Source organism: Symphalangus syndactylus, chromosome 9 (genome assembly GCF_028878055.3).
Source record: "Symphalangus syndactylus isolate Jambi chromosome 9, NHGRI_mSymSyn1-v2.1_pri, whole genome shotgun sequence".
Classification (NCBI taxonomy): Eukaryota; Metazoa; Chordata; class Mammalia; order Primates; family Hylobatidae; genus Symphalangus; species Symphalangus syndactylus.
In genome coordinates, this window is record NC_072431.2 from 47,743,530 (window position 1) to 47,767,675 (window position 24,146).

At 37.9% G+C, this 24,146-nt stretch overlaps 1 pseudogene; it reads left to right on the top strand.

Annotated features, from left to right (window-relative positions):
• Nucleotides 1–3,040: 3,040 nt before the first annotated feature.
• Nucleotides 3,041–4,238, top strand: LOC129489470 (dnaJ homolog subfamily A member 1-like; annotated as a pseudogene).
• Nucleotides 4,239–24,146: the final 19,908 nt, after the last annotated feature.

Here is a 24,146-nt window from a genome sequence, read left to right on the forward strand (position 1 = left end):
GAGATTTGGATGAGGACATAGCCTAACCATATCATTCTGCCCCTGACCCCTCCCAAATTTCATGTCCCTTTTCACATTTAAAAACACAATCATGCCTTCCCAACAGTCCCCCAAAGTCTTATCTCATTTCAACACTAACTCAAAAGTCCACAGTCCAAAGTCTCATCTGACACAAGGCAAGTCCCTTCTGCCTATGAGCCTGTAAAATCAGAAGCAAGTTACTTACTTCCTAGATACAATTGGGGTACAGGCATTGGGTAATTACACGTGTTTCAAATAGGAGAAATTGGCCTAAATGAAGGGGCTACAGGTCCCATGCAAGTCCAAAATCCAATAGGGCAGTCATTACACCTTAAAGCTCCAAAAGGATCTACTTTGACTCTATGTCTCACATCCAGGTCACACTGGTGCAAGAGTTGGGCTCCCATGGGCTTAGGCAGTGCCACGCCTGTGGCTTTGCAGAGCACAGTCCCCTCCCAGCTGCTTTCACAGGCTGGCGTTGTCTGCAGCTTTTCCAGGTGCACAGTGAAAGCTGTCAGTGGCTCTACCATTCTGGGGTCTGGAGGACAGTGGCCCTCTTCTCACAGCTCCACTAGGCAGTGCACCAATGGGGACTCTGTGTAGGGGCTCCCACCCCACTTTCCCTTCTGCACTGCCCTCACAAAGGTTTTTCATGAGCACTCTGTCCCTGCAGCACATCTCTACCTGGACATCCATGCATTTCCATATATCTTCTGCACACTAGGTGGAGGTTTCCAAACCTCAATTCTTGACTTCTGTGCACTTGCAGGCCCAACACCATGTGTAATCTGCCAAGGAATGGGTCTTGCACCTGCATCCTCTGAAGCAATGGCTTGAGCCATACTTGGCCCCTTTTTGCTATGGCTGGATGTGAAGCAGTTGGGATTCAGGGCACCAAGTCCCTAGGCTGCACACAGCAGGAGGCCCTAGGCCTAGCTGGCAAAACCATTTACTGCTTCAAGGCCTCTGGATATATGATGGGAGAGGCTGCAGGTGAAGGTCTTTGACATGGCCTGGAGACGTTTTCCCCATTGTCTTGGTGATTAACATTTGGCTCTTCCTTACTTTTGCCAATTTCTGCAGCGAACTTGAATTTCTCCCCTGAAAATGGGGTTTTCTTTTCTATCACATCGTCAGGCTGCAAATTTTTCCAACTTTTATCTTTTATGCTCTTTTTTTTTTTTGAGATGCAGTTTTGCTCTTGTAGCCCAGGCTGTAGTGCAATGGTGTGATCTTGGCTCACTGCAACCTCCGCTCCCAGATTCAAATGATTTCCCTGCCTCAGCCTCCTGAGTAGCTGGGATTACAGGCACGCACCAACAAGCCTGGCTAATTTTGTATTTTTACTAGAGATGGGGTTTCTCCACGTTGGTCAGGCTAGTCTCGAACACCTAATCTCAGGTGATCTGCCCTTCTCGGCCTCCCAAAGTGCTGGGATTACAGGTGTGAGCCACTGTGCCTGGCCTCTGCTTTTTTTGAATGGTTTGCTGCTCAGAAATTTCTCCCACCAGATACCCTAAGTCATCTCTCTCAAGTTCAAAGTCCCACAGACTTGTAGGGCATGGGAAAAATGCCGCCAATCTCTACGCACAGCAACAGTGACCTTTAATTCAGTTCCCAACAAGTTCCTCATCTCCATCTGAGAACACCTCAGCCTAGACTTCATTGTCCATACCACTATCAGCATTTTGGTCAAAGGAATTCAACAAGTCTGTAGGAAGTTCTAAACTTTCTCACATCTTCCTCTGTTCTTCTGAGCCCTCCAAGTCTCTAGGAAGTTCCAAACTTTCCCACATCTTCCTCTCCCCTTCTGAGCCCTCCAAGTCTCTAGGAAGCTCTAAACTTTCCCACATTTTCCTACCTTCTTCTAAGCCCTCTGATGTATTGCAGCCTCTTCCTGTTACCCAGTTCCAAAGTCTCTTCCCCATTTTGGGGTATCCTTATAGCAGCACCCCATAGTTCCTGGTACCAATTTACTGTATTAGTCTGTTCTCACACTGCTAATAAAGACATATGAGGGACTGGCTGATTTATAAAGGAAAGAGATTTAACTGACTCACAGTTCCACATGGCTGGGGAGGCCTCACAATCATGGCAGAAGGCAAAGGAGGAGCAAAATCACGTCTTACGTGGTGGCAGGCAAGAGAGCTTGTGCAGGGAAACTCCCATTTATAAAACAATCAGGTCTCATGAGACTTATTCACTATCATGAGAACAGTATGGGGAAAACTGCCCCCATGATTCAATTATCTCCACCTGGCCCTGCTCTTGACACATGGGGATTATTACAATTCAAGGTAAGATTTGGGTGGAGACACAGCCAAACCATATCACTAACATAGTTCACTAACACTAGGCCTGTCCTACAGGAATGACTAGAGGACATTCTTTAAAATGCACCAAGACCACTAATTATTAACTTAAATATAAAAACACACAAAAATTCATGGTATAAGTAATACAGAATCATATTCAATATACTCTGATATGGTGATGTTTAAACCAATTTTATCTCAGTATGATAGTTAATAAAAATACATCAAAACAACAATAGGTAAAATTTAATTTTCAAGGAATACAAATTATAAAATAATTTAAATTTTGACATCAAAAACTTAAAATGTAGTGGGTAGAATAAAAATGTAGAGTTTTGTAACTCTACAGAATCAAATGCAATCAAAGTTAAATTGTTATCAGCTTAAAATAGTTTGTTACGAGTATGTTTTATGTGAGTCTTACAACAAAAAGGCAAAAATCTATACTAGATTTTAAAAATATAAATATAAACAATTCACTACAGAAAACCATTAAGTCACAAATGATGATGGCAATAGAGGAAGAAAAAATGTATATAAAACACAAGCAGAAGACAAAAGACAAGGGCTTCAGTTCACCAGGCGGAACTTTCCAGAATACTCAGTGAGATGCAGAGAAGTGGAAGCTGCCTGAGCTTCAAAAAACTACTACAGTCCTTTCTGCTTTCTCACACTGGCCTCATCCCACTCACTAGCTGTAGAAAATGGTGAAATAAACCACTTTCCATGATTTTTGGAGGGTCAAACAAAGTACCACTAAGGAAGAATTGAAAAAGGCTTATAGGAAACTGGCCTTGAAGTACCACCCTGATAAAAACCCAAATGGAGAGAAGTTTAAACAGATTTCTCAAGCTTACAAAGTTACTTCTGATGCCAAGAAAAGGGAATTATATAACAAAGGAAGATAACAGGTAAATAAGAGGGCTGAGCAAGTGGCAATTCTGGGTCCCCTATGAACATCTTCAATATGATTATTTATGGAGGAAGAAGAATGCAGAGAGAAAAGAGGAGTAACATTGTCATGCATCAGCTCTCAAAAACCTTAGAAAATGTATGTGATGGTACAACAAGAAAAGTGGCACTTCACAAGAATGTAATTTGTGACTAATGTGAAGTCGGAAGTGGGGAAAAAAAGAGGAGAGAAGTATAGTGTTGTCCCAGTTGCCAAGTTACTGAACTGCAAATAAGAGTTCACGCAATAGGGCCTGGGATGGTTCAGTATACTTAGTCTGTATGCATGCATGGAGTGCCACGGTCATGGAGAATGAATCAGTCCTAAAGATAGATGTAAACACTCAAATGGAAGAAAGATAGTTTGAGGGAAAAAGATTCTAGAAGTTCATGTTGACAAAGACATGAAATGTGGCCAGAAGATAACATTTCATGGTGAAGGAGACAAAGAACCAGGATTGGAGCCAGGAGATATTATCATTGAGTTAGATGAAAAGGACCATGCTGTTTTTACTTGACAAGAAGACTAGTTTATGTCTATGGACAGACAGCTGGTTAAAATACTGTGTGGTTTCCAAAACCCAATATCCACTCTTGACTACTGAACTATAGTCATCACCTCTGACCCAGGTCAGACTGTCAAATATGGAGATATCAAATGTGTGCTAAATGAAGTCATGCCAATTTTTCATAGACCATATGAAAAGCATCACTTAATCATCAAATTCAAGGTAAACTTTCCTGAGAATGGTTTTCTCTCTCATGATAAGCTCTCTTAGTTGGGTAAACTCCTACCTGACAGGAAGAAAATAGAAGAGATGGATGAAATGGATCAAGTTAGAACTGGTGTACTTTGATTCAAATCAGGAAAAACAGCACTATTACAATGGAGAAACATGTGAGGATGATAAATATCATCCCAGAGGTGGTGTTCACTGCCAAACTTCATAAAAGGACCAGTGAGTAACACTCACTCCTGGCATTTGATGAGCAGTAGTGAGTGAATGAAGGATTGTAATCATAATGTGTTCACTACCTGCTATTGTTTTTGTTTTAGTACTCAACTATAATAATGTTTTTAAAATTAAATAATAAACAAATATACAAGCTCAAAAAAGCAGAAAATAAATTACAAAATGGTAGTAGTAGGTTATTATCTATCACTAATTACTTTGAATGTAAATGAATTAAATTGTCCAATAAAAAGACATAGAATTACTGACTTGATTTAAAAAACAAGACCCAACTATATGCTACCCAACTAGACTCAACTCATATTTAAGGCCACAGATAGACTGAAAGTGAGGGGATGAAAAATAATATTCTATGCAAATGAACACCAAAAGAGAGAGACAAAGTTTAGCTATACTTAAAGTAGGCTTTAAATCAAAAACAGTAAAAAAGATAAAGAAGGTTATTACATAATGTTTAAGGATAAATCTATCAAGAAGATATAACAAGTATAAATACATAATACACCCAACATTGGAACACCTAAATATATAAGGGAAATCTTAAAGGATCTGAAGGGAGACATCAAATGCAATACAATCAGAGTGAGGATTTCAGTTCCCTTAACAATGGAAAAATCATTCAGACAGAAAATTAATAAGAAAACCTTAGTTTTGAAATATCCTTAGACAAAACGGATGTAATAGACATATACAGAACATTCCATTTAACAGAATACATGTTCTTTTCAAGGGAACATGGAACATTCTCCAGGATAGATTACATGTTAGGCTACAAAACAAGTCTGAACAGATTGAAGAAATTGAAAATATATCAAATACTTTTTCTAATCACAAGTGTATGCAATTATAAATCAAAAACAGAAGAAATCTTGGAAAATTCACAAATATGTGGAAATTAAACAACATACTCTTGAATAATCAATGGGTCAAGAAGAAATCAATAGGGACATTTTTAAAAACTTGAGACAAACAAAAATGGAAGCACAACATACCAAAACTTATGGGATACCACAAAAGCACTTCTGTATTTAAAAATCTCAAGTGAATAACTTAATGTTATACCTCAAAGAAAAGAAAAAACGAAACTAAGCCCAAAGTTAGAAGAAATAAGAAAATAAAGGTTAGAAAAGAAATAAATAAAATAGAGACTAGAAAAACAATAGAAGAAAATCCATGAAATCAATAATTTTTTTGAGAAGATAAACATAGTCAATGAAACTTCACCTAGACTAACAAAAAAGAGAGTCAATTCAAATAACTAAAATCAGAAAAAATAGAAAAATTACAACTGATAGTATAGCTATATAAGAATCATAAGAGATTACTTTGAATAATTGTATGCCAACCAATGAATAAATTAGAAGAAATGGATAAATTCATAGATACATACAACCTATTCAGTCTGAATCATGAAGAAATAGAAAATATATAAAAAATAACCATTAAAGGGAGAATCAGTAATAAAAAGTCTCCCATGAAGTAAATATTCGGGATCTGATGGCTTTACTTAATTCTACCACTTAAAGGAGAACTAATATAAATCCATCTCAAACCCTTACAAAAATGAGTATTTCTAATTTTTTTTTGTGAGGGTAGAATCATCCTGGTACCAAAGCCAGACAAGGACATTATAAGAAAAAAACTTACAGGCCAATATCCCAGATGAAAATAAATGCAAAAATCCTCAACAAAATGGTAGCAATATCTAATCAACAGTGTATTAAATGAATCATTTAATCATTTAATGTGATCAAGTAGAATTTATCCCAGGGATGCAAGGATGATTCACCATAATCCAAGTTTATAAGTATCATACACCTCGTTAATAGAATGAAGGGCAAAAACCATATGATCAATCTCATTAGAGGCAGAAAAAGCATTTGACAAAATTCAGCATCCCTTCATGATAAAATCTCCCAATGGATTAGCTATAGAAGGAATGTACCTCAACACATGGAAAGCCATGCATGACAAGCCACAGCTAACATTATACTTAATGACGAAAACAATGGCAACTTTCCCTATAAGATCAGGAACAAGACATGAATGTCTAATTTCACCTCTTCACTATAGTACTGAAAGTGACTATAGCGCTCCTGGCCAGAACAACTAGGTAAGAGAAACAAATAAAAAATTTCCAAATGGGAAAAGATTAAGAAAATTGTTCATGTTTGGTGATGACATGATCTTATATATGAAAACCTAAAGACTCCACAAAAAACTGTTAGAACCAATAAATGAATACAGTAAAAGTTGCAGGATAAAAAAAATCAACATGTAAAAGTCAGTAGTGTTTCTATGCACTAACAATGAACAATATGAAACAGAAATCAAGAAAAATATTTCATTTACAATAGCTACTAAGAATAAAAAGTACTTAGGAATACATTTAACCAAGGATGTGAAGGATTTGCACACTAAAAATTTCAAAACTTTGATGAAAGAAATTGATGACACAAGTAAATGTAAAGATATTTTATGTTCACAGGTTGGAAGAATTAATAATGTTAAAATGTCACTATTAGCCAGGTATAGTGGCTCATGCCTGTAATCCCAGCACTTTGGGAGGCTGAGATGGGTGGATCACTCGAGGACAGGAGTTCGAGACCAGCCTTGCCAACATATTAAACCCTGTCTCTACTAAAAATACAAAAAATTAGCTGGGTGCGGCAGCACAGGCCTATAATCCCAGCTACTTGGGACGCTGAGGCATGAGAATTGCTTGAACCTGGGAGGCGGAGGTTGCAGAGAGCCAAGATCATGCCATTGTACTCCAGCCTGGGTGACAAAGTGAGACTCTGTCTCAGCAGATAAATAAATAAACAAACTGTCCCTAATTCTCAAAGCGATCTACATGTTGAATGAAAATTCTATCAAGATGTAAATTCATTTTTCACAGAAATGGAAAAATAACTAAAATTTATATAAAACCACAAAAAAGCACAAATTTCCAAGACAATCTTGCACACCGAAACAAAGAAAGCTGGAGGCATTACACTATCTGAATTCAAAATATATTACAAAATGATAGCAATTAAAACAGCATGGTACTGCCATAAGAATAGACATCCATCAACCAATGGAACAGAATAGAGAGCCAAAAAAAAACCCCATTAATTTACTGTCAGTTGATTTTTGATAAAGGTCTCTAAAACACAATATAGAAAAAAGACAGTCTCTTCAATAAAGGATATGGGGAAATTTGGATATTCACATGCAGAAGAATAAAATTGAACCCTCATCTCATGCCATATACAAAAATCGACTCAAAATGGGTTAAAAACCGATGTAAAAAGTGAAACTGTAAAACTACTGAAAGAGAAAAAGAACTGGGGAAAACTATACAATAATTGTCTGGACAAATTTTTAAATTTGACCATGATAGCTCATGGAACAAAACCAAAAATAGAGAAATAGGATTATATCACACTTAAAACTTCTGTAGGGTAAAGAAAAAAATTAATAGAATGAAGATGCAGCCTATGAATTGAGAGAAATATTTGTAAGCCATACATCTAATAAGGAGTTAATATTCAAAATATATATGAAATGCAAGCAATTCAATAGACATCAAACAAATAACCTGATGTAAAAAATGGGCAAATGATCAGAGCAGATATTTCTTAAAAGAAGACATTCAAATGGCCAATACATACATTTAAAAAATGTTCAACATCTCTAATCATTGGAGAAATGCATATTAAAACCACAGTGAGGTATGTCCTTATACTTATCAGGATAGCTATTATCAAAAAGATGAAAGATAACAAGTGTTGGGGAGGGTGTGGAGAAAGAGAACCCTACTATACTATTATTGGGAATGTAATTTGGTACAACCATTGGTGAACACTGTACGGAGGTTCCCGAAAAAAGTAAAAATACAATTTCACTAGTATATCTAAAGTATTTGAAATCAATATGTCAAGGAGACGCCTGCACTTCCATGTTTATTGTAGCTTTATTTATAATTGTCAAGTTTTGGAATAAACCTTCATCAGTCAATTAATGGACAAAAATGTAGTATACACACAGAATGAAATTATATTCAGCCTTTACAAAGAGGGAAATTATATCATTTGCAACAACATATATGAGCATGGAGGACACTATGCTAAGTAAAATAAGTCAGCTATAGAAAGACAAAGGCCACATGTTCTTGTATTCTTGTATGTAGAAGCTAAGAAGCTAACATGGAAGAAAGCAGAACTGTGGTTACCAGAAACCAGCGACTGCAGGGGAGGGTAATAGGTGGATATTGATAAAAGAGCACAATGTTTCATTTAGACAGGAAAAATAAATAATTTTTGAGGTGATGGTTATGTTAATTAATTCATTCACTCCACATTGTATACAAATATTATAGCATCACTTTGTACTCCATAAGTGCATACAATTATAATTTGTCAATAGCTAACAAAAATAAATAAATGTTCTTTAAAAAATACTGTCTAAAAAAGGAAGAGATTCTGCATTTGTGACACAAGTGTTTAGTGGGTGAAAGGTATACTGGTTAGGTGAGAAAATAAACAAACAAAAACACCTGGAAAAAATAGGATAATAGAAAAAAAGCCTAGAGAACTGGAGCAGGTAGTTTACATTTTGGCCAAGGAAGGCCCAGCTGTACTTCCTGAAGATATAGAACTGATAAATTTCACTGAGTATTTTGAAGATACTAGTTTAGAATGGAAAGTCTAGTCAATGGTACATTCTAAAATGGTAAACCTGGAAAGCAGAAAGGATGTTGAAAAATGAAAAAAAGAAAAATGTTTCTCATAATTAAAAGATAAAGGCACTCATGTCCAACATGGCCAAATAGGAACAGCTCCGGTCTCCAGCTCCCAGCCCCAGCGACACAGAAGACGGGTGATTTCTGCATTTCTGCTTGAGGTACTGGTTTCATCTCACTAGGGAGTGCCTAACAGTGGGTTCAGGACAGTCGGTGAAGCGCCCTGTGCGCGAGCCGAAGCAGGGCAAGGCATTGCCTCACTCGGGAAGCGCAAGGGGTCAGGGAGTTCCCTTTGCTAGTCAAAGAAAGGGGAAACAGACGGCACCTGGAATATCGGGTCAGTCCCGTCCTAATACTGCGCTTTTCCAACGGGCCTGGAAAACGGCACACTAGGAGATTGTGTCCCGCACCTGGCTCGGAGGGTCCTATGCCCACAGAGTCTTGCTGATTGCTAGCACAGCAGCCTGAGATCACCCTGCAAGGTGGCAATGAGGCTGGGGGAGGGGCGCCCGCCATTGCCCAGGCTTGCTTAGGTAAACAAAGCAGCCAGGAAGCTCGAACTGGGTGGAGCCCACCACAGCTCAAGGAGGCCTGCCTGCCTCTGTAGGCTCCACCTCTGGGGGCAGGGCACAGACAACCAAAAACTCAGCGAGAACCTCCACAGCCTTAAATGTCCCTGTCTGACTGACAGCTTTGAAGAGAGTAGTGGTTCTCCCAGCACACAGCTGGAGATCTGAGAACAGACAGACTGCCTCCTAAAGTGGGTCCCTCACCCCTGAGCAGCCTAACTGGGAGGCACCCCCCCAGTTGGGACAGACTGACACCTCATTCAACCGGGTACTCCTCTGAGACAAAACTTTCAGAGGAACTATCAGACAGCTGAATTTGTGGTCTCACGAAAATCCGCTGTTCTGCAGCCACCGGTGCTGACACCCAGCCAAACAGGGTCTGGAGTGGACCTCTAGTAAACTCCAACAGACCTGCAGCTGAGGGTCTTGTCTGGTAGAAGGAAAATTAACAAACAGAAAGGACATCCACACCAAAAACCCATCTGTACATCACCATCATCGAAGACAAAAAGTAGACAAAACCACAAAGATGGGGAAAAAACAGACCAAAAAAACTGGAAACTCTAAAAAACAGAGCACCTCTCCTCCTCCAAAGGAACGCAGTTCCTCACCAGCAACGGAACAAAGCTGGATGGAGGATGACTTTGATGAATTGAGAGAAGAAGGCTTCAGACGATCAAACTACTCTGAGCTACGAGAGGAAATTCAAAACAATAGCAAAGAAGTTAAAAACTTTGAAAAAAAATTAGAAGAATGGATAACTAGAATAACCAATGGAGAGAAGGGCTTAAAGGAGATGATGGAGCTGAAAGCCAAGTTTCGAGAACTACGCGAAGAATGCAGAAGCCTCAGTAGCAGATGCGATCAACTGGAAGAAAGGGTATCGCTGATAGAAGATGAAATGAATGAAATGAAGAGAGAAGGGAAGTTTAGAGAAAAAGGAATAAAAAGAAATGAACAAAGCCTCCAAGAAATTTGGGACTATGTGAAAAGACCAAACCTACGTCTGATTGGTGTACCTGAAAATGATGGGGAGAATGGAACCAAGTTGGAAAACACTCTGCAAGATATTATCCAGGAGAACTTCCCCAATCTAGCAAGGGAGGCCAGCATTCAGATTCAGGAAATATAGAGAACGCCACAAAGATACTCCTCGAGAAGGGCAACTCCAAGACACATAATTGTCAGATTCACCAAAGTTGAAATGAAGGAAAAAATGTTAAGGGCAGCCAGAGAGAAAGGTTGGGTTACCCACAAAGGGAAGCCCATCAGACTAAAAGCTGATCTCTCAGCAGAAACTCTACAAGCCAGAACAGAGTGGGGGCCGATATTCAACATTCTTTTTTTTTTTTTTATTTTTTTTTTATTATACTTTAGGGTTTCAGGGTACATGTGCACAATGTGCAGGTTTGTTACATATGTATCCATGTGCCATGTTGATTTCTTGCACCCATTAACTCGTCATTTAGCATTAGGTGTATCTCCTAATGCTGTCCCTCCCCCCTCCCCCCACCCCACAACAGTCCCCGGAGCGTGATGTTCCCCTTCCTGTGTCCATGAGTTCTCATTGTTCAATTCCCACCTATGAGTGAGAACATGCGGTGTTTGGTTTTTTGTCCTTGCGATAGCTTACTGACAATGATGTTTTCCAGTTTCATCCATGTCCCTACAAAGGACACGAACTCATCATTTTTTTATGGCTGCATAGTATTCCATGGTGTATATGTGCCACATTTTCTTAATCCAGTCTATCGTTGTTGGACATTTGGGTTGGTTCCAACTCTTTGCTATTGTGAATAGTGCCGCAATAAACATACGTGTGCATGTGTCTTTATAGCAGCATGATTTATAGTCCTTTGGGTATATACCCAGTAATGGGATGGCTGGGTCAAATGGTATTTCTAGTTCTAGATCCCTGAGGAATCGCCACACTGACTTCCACAATGGTTGAACTAGTTTACAGTCCCACCAACAGTGTAAAAGTGTTCCTGTTTCTCCACATCCTCTCCAGCACCTGTTGTTTCCTGATTTTTTAATGATGGCCATTCTAACTGGTGTGAGATGGTATCTCACTGTGGTTTTGATTTGCATTTCTCTGATGGCCAGTGATGAGGAGCATTTCTTCATGTGTTTTTTGGCTGCATAAATGTCTTCTTTTGAGAAGTGTCTGTTCATGTCCTCTGCCCACTTTTTGATGGGGTTGTTTGTTTTTTTCTTGTAAATTTGTTTGAGTTCATTGTAGATTCTGGATATTAGCCCTTTGTCAGATGAGTAGGTTGCAAAAATTTTCTCCCATTGTGTAGGTTGCCTGTTCACTCTGATGATAGTTTCTTTTGCTGTGCAGAAGCTCTTTAGTTTAATGAGATCCCATTTGTCGATTTTGGCTTTTGTTGCCATTGCTTTTGGTGTTTTAGACATGAAGTCCTTGCCCACGCCTATGTCCTGAATGGTATTGCCTAGGTTTTCTTGTAGGATTTTAATGGTTTTAGGTCTAACATATAAGTCTTTAATCCATCTTGAATTAATTTTTGTATAAGGTGTAAGGAAGGGATCCAGTTGCAGCTTTCTACATATGGCTAGCCAGTTTTCCCAGCACCATTTATTAAATAGGGAATCCTTTCCCCATTTCTTGTTTTTGTCAGGTTTGTCAAAGATCAGATAGTTGTAGCTATGCGGCATCATTTCTGAGGGCTCTGTTCTGTTCCATTGATCTATGTCTCTGTGGTGGTACCAGTACCATGCTGTTTTGGTTACTGTAGCCTTGTAGTATAGTTTAAAGTCAGGTAGCGTGATGCCTCCAGCTTTGTTCTTTTGGCTTAGGATTGACTTGGCGATGCGGGCTCTTTTTTGGTTCCATATGAACTTTAAAGTAGTTTTTTCCAATTCTGTGAAGAAAGTCATTGGTAGCTTGATGGGGATGGCATTGAATCTATAAATTACCTTGGGCAGTATGGCCATTTTCACGATATTGATTCTTCCAACCCATGAGCATGGAATGTTCTTCCATTTGTTTGTATCCTCTTTGATTTCATTGAGCAGTGGTTTGTAGTTCTCCTTGAAGAGGTCCTTCACATCCCTTGTAAGTTGGATTCCTAGGTATTTTATTCTCTGTGAAGCAAACATTCTTAAAGAAAAGAATTTTCAACCCACAATTTCCTATCCCGCCAAACTAAGCTTCATAAGTGAAGGAGAAATAAAATACTTTACAGACAAGCAAACGCTGAGTGATTTTGTCACCACCAGGCCTGCCCTAGAAGAGCTCCTGAAGGAAGCACTAAACATGGAAAGGAACAACCGGTACCAGCCACTGCAAAAACACGCCAAATTGTAAAGACCATCAAGGCTAGGAAGAAACTATAGCAACTAACGAGCAAAATAACCAACTAACATCATAATGACAGGATCAGATTCACACATAACAATATTCACATTAAATGTAAATGGGCTAAATGCTCCAATCAAAAGACACAGACTGGCAAACTGGATAAGGAGTCAGGACCCATCAGTGTGCTGTATTCAGGAAACCCATCTCACGTGCAGAGACACACATAGACTCAAAATAAAGGGATGGAGGAAGATCTATCAAGCAACTGGAAAACAAAAAAAGGCAGGGGTTGCAATCCTAGTCTCTGATAAGATAGACTTTAAACCAACAAAGATCAAAAGAGACAAAGAAGGCCATTACATAATGGTAAAGGGATCAATTCAACAAGAAGAGCTAACTATCCTAAATATATATGCACCCAACACAGGAGCACCCAGATTCATAAATCAAGTCCTCGGTGACCTACAAAGGGACTTAAACTCCCACACAATAATAATGGGAGATTTTAACACCCCACTGTCAGCATTAGACAGATCAACGAGACAGAAAGTTAACAAGGATATCCAGGAATTGAACTCAGCTCTACATAAGGTGGACCTAATAGACATCTACAGAACTCTCCACCCCAAATCAACAGAATATACATTTTTTTCAGCACCACACCACACCTATTCCAAAATTGACCACATAGTTGGAATTAAAGCTCTTCTCAGCAAATGTAAAAGAACAGAGATTATAACAAACTGTCTCTCAGACCACAGTGCAATCAAACTAGAACTCAGGATTAAGAAACTCAGTCAAAACCGCTCAACTACATGGAAACTGAACAACCTGCTCCTGAATGACTATTGGGTACATAATGAAATGAAGGCAGAAATAAAGATGTTCTTTGAAACCAACGAGAACAAAGACACAACATACCAGAATCTCTGGGACACGTTCAAAGCAGTGTGTAGAGGGAAATTTATAGCACTAAATGCCCACAAGAGAAAGCAGGAAAGATCCAAAATTGACACCCTAACATCACAATTAAAAGAACTAGAAAAGCAAGAGCAAACACATTCAAAAGCTAGCAGAAGGCTAGAAATAACTAAAATCAGAGCAGAACTGAAGGAAATAGAGACACAAAAAACCCTTCAAAAAATTAATGAATCCAGGAGCTGGTTTTTTGAAAAGATCAACAAAATTGATGGACCGCTAGCAAGACTAATAAAGAAGAAAAGAGAGAAGAATCAAATAGATGCAATAAAAAACGAAAAAGGGGATATCACCACCGATCCCACAGAAATACAATCTACCATCAGAGAATACTACAAACACCTCTATGCAAATAAACTAGAAAATCTAGAAGAAATGGATAAATTCCTCAACAAATACACCCTCCCAAGACTAAACCAGGAAGAAGTTGAATCTCTGAATAGACCAATAACAGGTCCTGAAATTGTGGCAATAATCAATAGCTTACCAACCAAAAAGAGTCCAGGACCTGATGGATTCACAGCTGAATTCTACCAGAGGTACAAGGAGGAACTGGTACCATTCCTTCTGAAACTATTCCAATCGATAGAAAAAGAGGGAATCCTCCCTAACACATTTTACGATGCCAGCATCGTCCTGATACCAAAACCTGGCAGAGACATAACCAAAAAAGAGAATTTCAGACCAATATCCTTGATGAACATTGATGCAAAAATCCTCAATAAAATACTGGCAAACCGAATCCAGCAGCACATCAAAAAGCTTATCCACCATGATCAAGTGGGCTTCATCCCTGGGATGCAAGGCTGGTTCAACATATGCAAATCAATAAATGTAATCCAGGATATAAACAGAACCAAAGACAAAAACCACATGATTATCTCAATAGATGCAGAAAAGGCCTTTGACAAAATTCAACAACCCTTCATGCTAAAAACTCTCAATAAATTAGGTATTGATGGGACGTATCGCAAAATAATAAGAGCTATCTACAACAAACCCACAGCCAATATCATACTGAATGGGCAAAAACTGGAAGCATTCCCTCTGAAAACTGGCACAAGACAGGGATGCCCTCTCTCACCGCTCCTATTCAACATAGTGCTGGAAGTTCTGGCCAGAGCAATCAGGCAGGAGAAGGAAATAAAGGGTATTCAATTAGGAAAAGAGGAAGTCAAATTGTCCCTGTTTGCAGATGACATGATTGTATATCTAGAAAACCCCATTGTCTCAGCCCAAAATCTCCTTAAGCTGATTAGCAACTTCAGCAAAGTCTCAGGATACAAAATTAATGTACAAAAATCACAAGCATTCTTGTACACCAATAACAGACAAACAGAGAGCCAAATCATGAGTGAACTCCCATTCACAATTGCTTCAAAGAGAATAAAATACCTAGGAATCCAACTTACAAGGGATGTGAAGGACCTCTTCAAGGAGAACTACAAACCACTGCTCAATGAAATCAAAGAGGATACAAACAAATGGAAGAACATTCCATGCTCATGGGTTGGAAGAATCAATATCGTGAAAATGGCCATACTGCCCAAGGTAATTTATAGATTCAATGCCATCCCCATCAAGCTACCAATGACTTTCTTCACAGAATTGGAAAAAACTACTTTAAAGTTCACATGGAACCAAAAAAGAGCCCGCATCGCCAAGTCAATCCTAAGCCAAAAGAACAAAGCTGGAGGCATCACGCTACCTGACTTTAAACTATACTACAAGGCTACAGTAACCAAAACAGCATGGTACTGGTACCACCACAGAGACATAGATCAATGGAACAGAACAGAGCCCTCAGAAATGATGCCGCATAGCTACAACTATCTGATCTTTGACAAACCTGACAAAAACAAGAAATGGGGAAAGGATTCCCTATTTAATAAATGGTGCTGGGAAAACTGGCTAGCCATATGTAGAAAGCTGCAACTGGATCCCTTCCTTACACCTTATACAAAAATTAATTCAAGATGGATTAAAGACTTATATGTTAGACCTAAAACCATTAAAATCCTACAAGAAAACCTAGGCAATACCATTCAGGACATAGGCGTGGGCAAGGACTTCATGTCTAAAACACCAAAAGCAATGGCAACAAAAGCCAAAATCGACAAATGGGATCTCATTAAACTAAAGAGCTTCTGCACAGCAAAAGAAACTATCATCAGAGTGAACAGGCAACCTACACAATGGGAGAAAATTTTTGCAACCTACTCATCTGACAAAGGGCTAATATCCAGAATCTACAATGAACTCAAACAAATTTACAAGAAAAAAACAAACAACCCCATCAAAAAGTGGGCAGAGGACATGAACAGACACTTCTCAAAAGAAGACATTTATGCAGCCAAAAAACACATGAAGAAATGCTCCTCATCACTGGCCATCAGAGAAATGCAAATCAAAACCACAGTGAGATACCATCTCACACCAGTTAGAATGGCCATCATTAAAAAATCAGGAAACAACAGGTGCTGGAGAGGATGTGGAGAAACAGGAACACTTTTACACTGTTGGTGGGACTGTAAACTAGTTCAACCATTGTGGAAGTCAGTGTGGCGATTCCTCAGGGATCTAGAACTAGAAATACCATTTGACCCAGCCATCCCATTACTGGGTATATACCCAAAGGACTATAAATCATGCTGCTATAAAGACACATGCACACGTATGTTTATTGCGGCACTATTCACAATAGCAAAGAGTTGGAACCAACCCAAATGTCCAACAACGATAGACTGGATTAAGAAAATGTGGCACATATACACCATGGAATACTATGCAGCCATAAAAAATGATGAGTTCGTGTCCTTTGTAGGGACATGGATGAAACTGGAAAACATCATTCTCAGTAAACTATCGCAAGGACAAAAAACCAAACACCGCATGTTCTCACTCATAGGTGGGAATTGAACAATGAGAACTCATGGACACAGGAAGGGGAACATCACGCTCCGGGGACTGTTGTGGGGTGGGGGGAGGGGGGAGGGACAGCATTAGGAGATACATCTAATGCTAAATGACGAGTTAATGGGTGCAGGAAATCAACATGGCACATGGATACATATGTAACAAACCTGCACATTGTGCACATGTACCCTAAAGCCCTAAAGTATAATTAAAAAAAAAATAAAAAAAAGGAATAAAATAAAATATAAACAAAAAAAAAATAAGGTATTTGAAGCAAGTTTCATCTCTTTATTTTAAGAGCAATCTTAACATGCGATTTAAAAGCAAAAATCCAGTTTCAGTCAATTGAACTGATAAAATGTGAGTTACTGGTCTTATTAAGTTCTACTACAAGGATACAAAAGTAAGCTGAAATCTATGTTTGATTTTACACAATAGCTATGGCAACTAGTTCTGTCTCCTTTAAATGGTTCGTTTAACAGAGCAATGCACAATTTATAAGCACTTATATTTCCATATTTATTTACTTGGTTTATAAATATGTTTTCTTTGTCACCAAAGCATTTTTCTCTTTTTAATCTAAATAAGGTAAAATGCTTATTTTAATAATTGACTTTTCCACAAAATATATTAAATTGATCATAGTATAGTATTCATAAATGTGATCTTATACATAATTGCCCTCTGAAGACAATCTTTTTTATTGCATGCTTAAATGCTATTTATTTCCCAATCAAATCAGTGAAGGTAAGAAAGACAGAATGTGTACTTACCAGACTTCTTCAATTATACTATATAATCTTGTAAGTTATTTTTACCTTATAGATGAAAGACTTTTATAGGAATATATTTTTCCAATAGGCTGCTTAATGGCATTATTTGTTGAAAATGTTGCGGAGAATGACAGAAGTAACTTCTTGCAAAATCAATATGGCATAAACATTAATCAGGAATAATCACTTAAGACTACAGAAAATGTCCATTACTTTTTGCCTGGTGAGGAGGGTATGTTCGAGACAAAGATCTGGGTACTTATTGTAACGATATCTTGGAGGACTAGTAAGTATGTTGAAGGAGATATTTTAAATAACCAACCACAATAATGTAGTCTAGTTAAAGAAAAAAATAAAATACACAACAAAAGAAACAATTAACAGAGTGAAGAGACAAACTACAGATTCAGGAAACATTTCTGAAAGCCATGCATCAGATAAGGGGTTAATATACAAACTATATAAGTAACTCAAAACACTCTATAGAAAGAAAACAACATAATTTAAAACTGGACAAGGGACCTGAATAGGTATTTTTCAAAAGAAAACATACAAGTGGTCAGTGGGTAAATTAAAAAATGCTCAACATCACTAATCATAGAGAAATGCCCATTAAAACCATAAGCTATTATCTAGTACCTGTCAGAATGCATATTTTGAAAAAGATGAAAGATAACAGTGTTGGCCAGGATGTGGACAAATGGGAAATTGATTACTCAGTTGATAGGAATACAAAATAGTACAGCCATTATAGAAAACTGTATAGAGTTCCTCAAAAAACTAAAAATAGAGGAGAGGGATGGATCAAGATGGCAGAAGAGAAACCTCTCCTGATCATCTCAACCACAAGGATATCAATTTAACAACTGTCTACACTAAAAAACAAACAAACACAAATGAACAGAAACCTTTATAAGAACAAAAAGTCAGATGAGAAATCATAGTACTTGGTTTTAATTTCATATCACTGAAAAAGGTACTGAAGAGGTAGAGAAAACACTCTCAAATTACAGACACCACTCTTTCCTCATCCTCTGGCAGCAGCATGTGGTGTGGAGTGTTTCTGTGCAATAGAGAGAGAGAGAGTGCAGCAATTTTGAGGCATTGAACACAGTGCTATCCTGTTATAGAAGAAAGCAAAACTGGATCAAACTCAGCTGGCATCCACCCATGGAGGGAGCATTTAAGCATTTAAACAAGCCCTAGACAAAGGAAAATTGCCAATTCCAGCAAGCAGAATTTGACTTCCTGAAAGCCTTGCCACTGTGGGCTAAAGCTCTCCTCTGGGGCTCTGATAAACTAGAAAGGCAGCTTAGACAACAAGGATTACAACTTTTAGGTGACTCCTAGTGTTGAACTGGGCCTAGAACCAGAGGACTCAGGGGGAACACAAACTACTAAGACGCCAGCCAGGGAAGGTAAGGCAGTGCTGACATCATCCCTCCTTTAACCCCTGGCTGCACAGCTCACAGCTCCAAAAGAGACTCCTTCCTACTGCTTGAGCAGAGCAGCAGGAAGAGTTGGGGGACTGTCTTGCACTTTGGATATCAACTCAGCCACAGCAGGATAGGCACTGGTCAAGAGTTGTGAGGCCGTCATTTCAAGCCCTAGTTCCTGTGCAACTTTTCTAGACACTCTGGGCCGAAAGGAACCCAATGTCTTGAAGGGAAGGAGCCAGTCCTGGTAGGATTTATCACTTGCACACTGAAGAGCCCTTGGGCTCTGAATAACCAGCAGTGATACCCAGGTACTACATCGAGGGTCAGAGACTTGCTGGTTTCAGGTGAGACTGAGCACATTCCCAGCTGTGCTGGCTTTGATGTGAGACTCCATCTTGAGAAAAGCAGAGGGAATAGTGAAAGAGACTTTGTCTTGCACCTTAGGTACTAGCCTGGCCACAAGTGGGTAGAGACCAAGTGGGCTCTTGGGGTTTCTGATTCCAGGACTTGGTATTGAAATGGCATTTCTGAATCTGCACTGGGCCAGAGGGTGGTCCACTGCCCTGAAGGGAGTGTCCCGGCCACCAGCATTTACCACAAGCTGAATGAAGAGCCCTTGGCCCTGAAGGAAACACTGATGGTAGTCTTACAGTGGAACTGTGGTGGCATAGGCCATGAGGCGAGGCTCTTCTGTTTTTAGAAAAGGGGGAGAAGACTGGGAAATGCTCTATCTTGTAGTTTGCATACAAGCTCAGCTGCAGTAAAATAGAATGCCAGATAAATGTTTAAGGTTTTTGACTCTAGTCCCCAACTACTGGATGACACCTCTAAACCTGCCTGGGTCCTGCAGGACCTCACAGCCTTAAAGGGAAGGAAACAGGCACGGTTGGCTTTGCCACCTGCTGACTGTAGAGCCTCATGGCCTTGAGTGAACATAGGCAGTAGCCAGGAAGTGGTTACAGCAAACCTTAGGCAAGACCCAGTCCTACTGGTAATGGCCACAGCGGTGCTCATGTCACTCCACCCCTCAGGATCAGGTGGGTCAGAACAGAGGAAGAGGGAGAGACTCCATTTGTTTGACAGAAAGTAAGGGAAGAAAACAAGAATCTCTGCCTGGTAATCCAGAGAATTCTCCTGGGTCTAGTCCAAGACCATCAAGGTAGGACCTCAGTGCATCTACAAGAATCACAGTGTTACTGGGCTTTGGATGCACCATAAAGCAGACATATCTTAGATCACAAAACTCAAGTCATTTCAAATATCTGGAAAGCTTTCCCAAGATGGACAGATACAAAAAAGCCCAGGCTGTGAAGACCATAATAAACACCTAACTCTTCAATGCCTAGCCACAGACGAACATCTGTAAGTATCAAGACCATCTGGGAAAACATGACCTCACTAATAAACTAAATACAGCACCAGCAACCAATCCTGGAGAAACAGAATTATGTGATCTATTGTATAGGTAATTCAAGATACTTGTGTTGAGGAAACTTAAAGAAATTCAAGACAACAAAGAAGGAATTCAAGATTCTACCAGATAAATTTAAGGAGGAGATTGAAATAAATAACAGGAAACAAGCAGAAATTTGGGAGCTAAAAAATGCAACTGGCATACTGAAGAATGCATCAGAGTCCTTTAATAGTAGAATTGATAAAGCAGTAGAATTAATGAGCTTGAAGACAGATTATTTGAAAATACACAAAGGAGTTCAAAGGAAAAATAATAAAAAGCAATGAAACATGTCTATAAGGTCTAGAAAATAGCCTCAAAAGGCAAATCTAAGAGTTATTGGCCTTAAAGAGGAGGCAGAGAAAGAGATAGAGGTACAAAGTTTATTCCAATGTGTAATAACAGAGAACTTCCCAAACCTAGAGAAAGATATCAATATCCTAGGACAAGAAGGTTATAGAACACCAAACAGATTTCACCCAAGGAAGACTAACTGAAAGCATTTAATAATCAAACTCCCAAAGATAAAGGATAAAGAGAAGATTCTAAAAGCAGCAAGAGAAAATAAACAACATACAACGAGGATCCAATATGTCTGGCAACAGATTTTTCAGTGGAAACCTTACAGGCCAGAAGAGAGAGAGTGGTATGACATATTTAAACTGCTGAAAGAAAAAAAAGCTTTTACCCTAGAATTGTATATCTGGTGAAAATATTTTTAAAATATGACGGAGAAATATAAACTTTCCCACACAAACAAAACCTGAGGGATTTCATCAACACCAGACCTGTCCTGTAAAAAATATTACAGGGATTACTTTAATCATAAAGAAAAGGACATTAATGAACAATAAGTAGTTACCTGAAGGAACAAAACTCACTGGTAATAGCAAGTACACACACACACACACACAAACACAGAAATTGTAACACTGTAACTGTGGTGTGTAAACTACTCTTATCCTAAGTAGAAAGACCAAATGATGAACCAATCAAGAATAATAACTATAACAACTTGTCAATACACAACTGTAAAATAAGATATGAATAGAAACAACAATAATTTAAAAGCAGGGTGATGAAGTTAAGGCCTAGAGTTTTTATTAGTTTCATTTGTTTGTTTCTTTATGCAAATAGTGTTAAATTGTTATCTGGTTAAAATAATGGTTGTAAGACAGTATTTACAAGCTTCGACATAATCTGAAACCAAAAAACATACAATGAATACACAAAAAATGAAAAGCAAGAAAGAAAATCATATCACCAGAGAAAATTACCTCTACTAAAAAAAAGACAGGAAGGAAAGAAAGAAGGAAAAGAAAGTCACATGTCAACCGGAAAACAAATAACAAAATGGCAGGAGTAAGTTCTTACATATAAATAATAACATTGAATGTAAGTAGACTAAACTTTCCAATCAGAAGATATCAACTAGCTGAGTGAATGAAAAAAAACAAGACCCATTGATCTGTTGCCTACAGTAAACACACTTTACATAAAAAGACACACGTAGACTAAAAGTAAAGGGATGGAAAAAGATATTCTATACCAATAGAAACTAAAAAAGAACAGAAGTAGCTATACTTATGTCAGACATAGTAGATTTCAAGACAAAAACTGTAAGAAGAGACAAGGTCACTATATAATGAGAATACCATCAATTCAGCAAAAATATATAACAATTTTTAATACATATGCACCCAGCATGGGAGCACATATATATATAAAGCAAATATTACTAGAACTAAAGAGAGAGATAGGCTCCAGCAGAATAATAGTTGGAGACTTCAACACCCCACGCTCAGCATTGGATAGATCTTCCAAACAAAACATCAGAAAAAGAGAAACAAAAACAAAAACAAAAACATGAGACTTAAACTGCATTAGAGACCAAATGGATTTAATAGATATTTACAGAACATTTCATCCAACAGCTGCACAATATGCATTCTTTTCCTCAGCACATGGCTCATTCTCAAGGACAGACCATATGTTAGGTCACAAAAGAAGTCTTAAAACACACAAAAAATTGAAACAATATCAAGCATTTTCTCTAACCACCATGGAATAAAACTAGCAATTAATAACAATAGGAGTTTTGGAAACTATATGAATACATAGAAATTAGAGAATATGCTCCTGAATGACCAGTGGGTCAATGAAGAAATTAAGAAGGGAACTAAAAAATTTCTTGAAATAAATGACAATGGAAACAAAACATACCAAAACCTATGGGATACAGCAAAAGCACTACTCAGAGGGAAGCTTATAGCTTTAAGTGCCTACAACAAATAAAAGAAAAAACTTCAAAAAACACCTAATTCTAAACCTTAAAGAACTATAAAAGCAAGAGCAAACCAAACCCAAAATTAGAAGAAAATAAATAATAAAGATCAGAGTGGAAATAAATGAAATTGAAATAAAAAACAAAAAAAATCTATGAAACAAAAAGTTTTTTTAAAAAAATTAAACAAAATTGACAAACTTTAGCCAGACAAAGAAAAAATGAGAAAAGTTTCAAATAAATAAAATCAGAAATGAAAATGGAGATGTTACAACTGCTAGCCCAGAAATTCAAAGGATTATTTGTGGCCTCTATGAGCAACACAAGTCCACAAAGTGAAAAATCTAGAAGAAATGGTAAAATTTCTAGACACATACAACCTACAAAGACTGAACCATAAAAAAAAATCCAAAATATGAACACACCAATAACAAGTAACAATATCAAAATGTAATAAAAATTCTCCCAGTAAACAAAATCCCAGGACTTAGTTTCAATGCTGAATTCTATGAAACGTTTAAAGAACAACTAATATTAATCCTACTTAAACTATTCCAAAATATAGAGGAGGACAGAACATTTTCAAACTCATTCTATGAGGCCAGTATTACCATGATACCAAAACCAGACAAACACACATCAAAAAAAGAAAACTACAGGCCAATATCTCTGGTGAATATTGATGCAAAAGTCTTCAAGAAAATGCTAGCAAACCAATTCATCAATACATTAGAAAGATCATTCATCATGAACAAGGGGGATTATTCCTGTAATGCAAAGATGATTCAACATATGCAAATTAATCAATGTGATACATTGTATCAAGTGAATGAAGGATAAAAATCATATGATCCTTTCATTGATGATTAAAAGCCTTTGATAAAATTCAACTTCCTTTCATGATAAAATACCCTAAATAAAAACCTGAAGATAGAAGGAACATACCTCAATATAAAAGCCATATATGACAGGCCCACAGCTAGTATCATGCTAAATGGGGAAAAACTGAAAGTCTTTCCTTTAAGATCTGGGACATGACAAGAATGCACACTTTCACCATTATTATTCAATATAGTATTGGTTGTCCTAGCTACAATCAGATAAAAGAAATACAGGGCATCCAAACTGCAATGGACAAAGTCAAATTATCCTTATCTGCAGATGATACGATCTCATATTTGGAAAAATCTAAAGATGCCACAAAAAAAGCATTAGAATTGAAAAACTCGCCAAAGTTGCCAGATACAAAATCCACATATAAAAATAAGTAGCATTTCTATATGCCAACAGTGAACAATCTGAAAAAGAAATAAAAAAGGAATCCCATTTACAATAGCCACATATAAAGTTAAATATCTAGCAATGAACTTAACCAAAGAAGTGAAAAATCTCTATAATGAAAAGTATAAAACACTGAAGAAA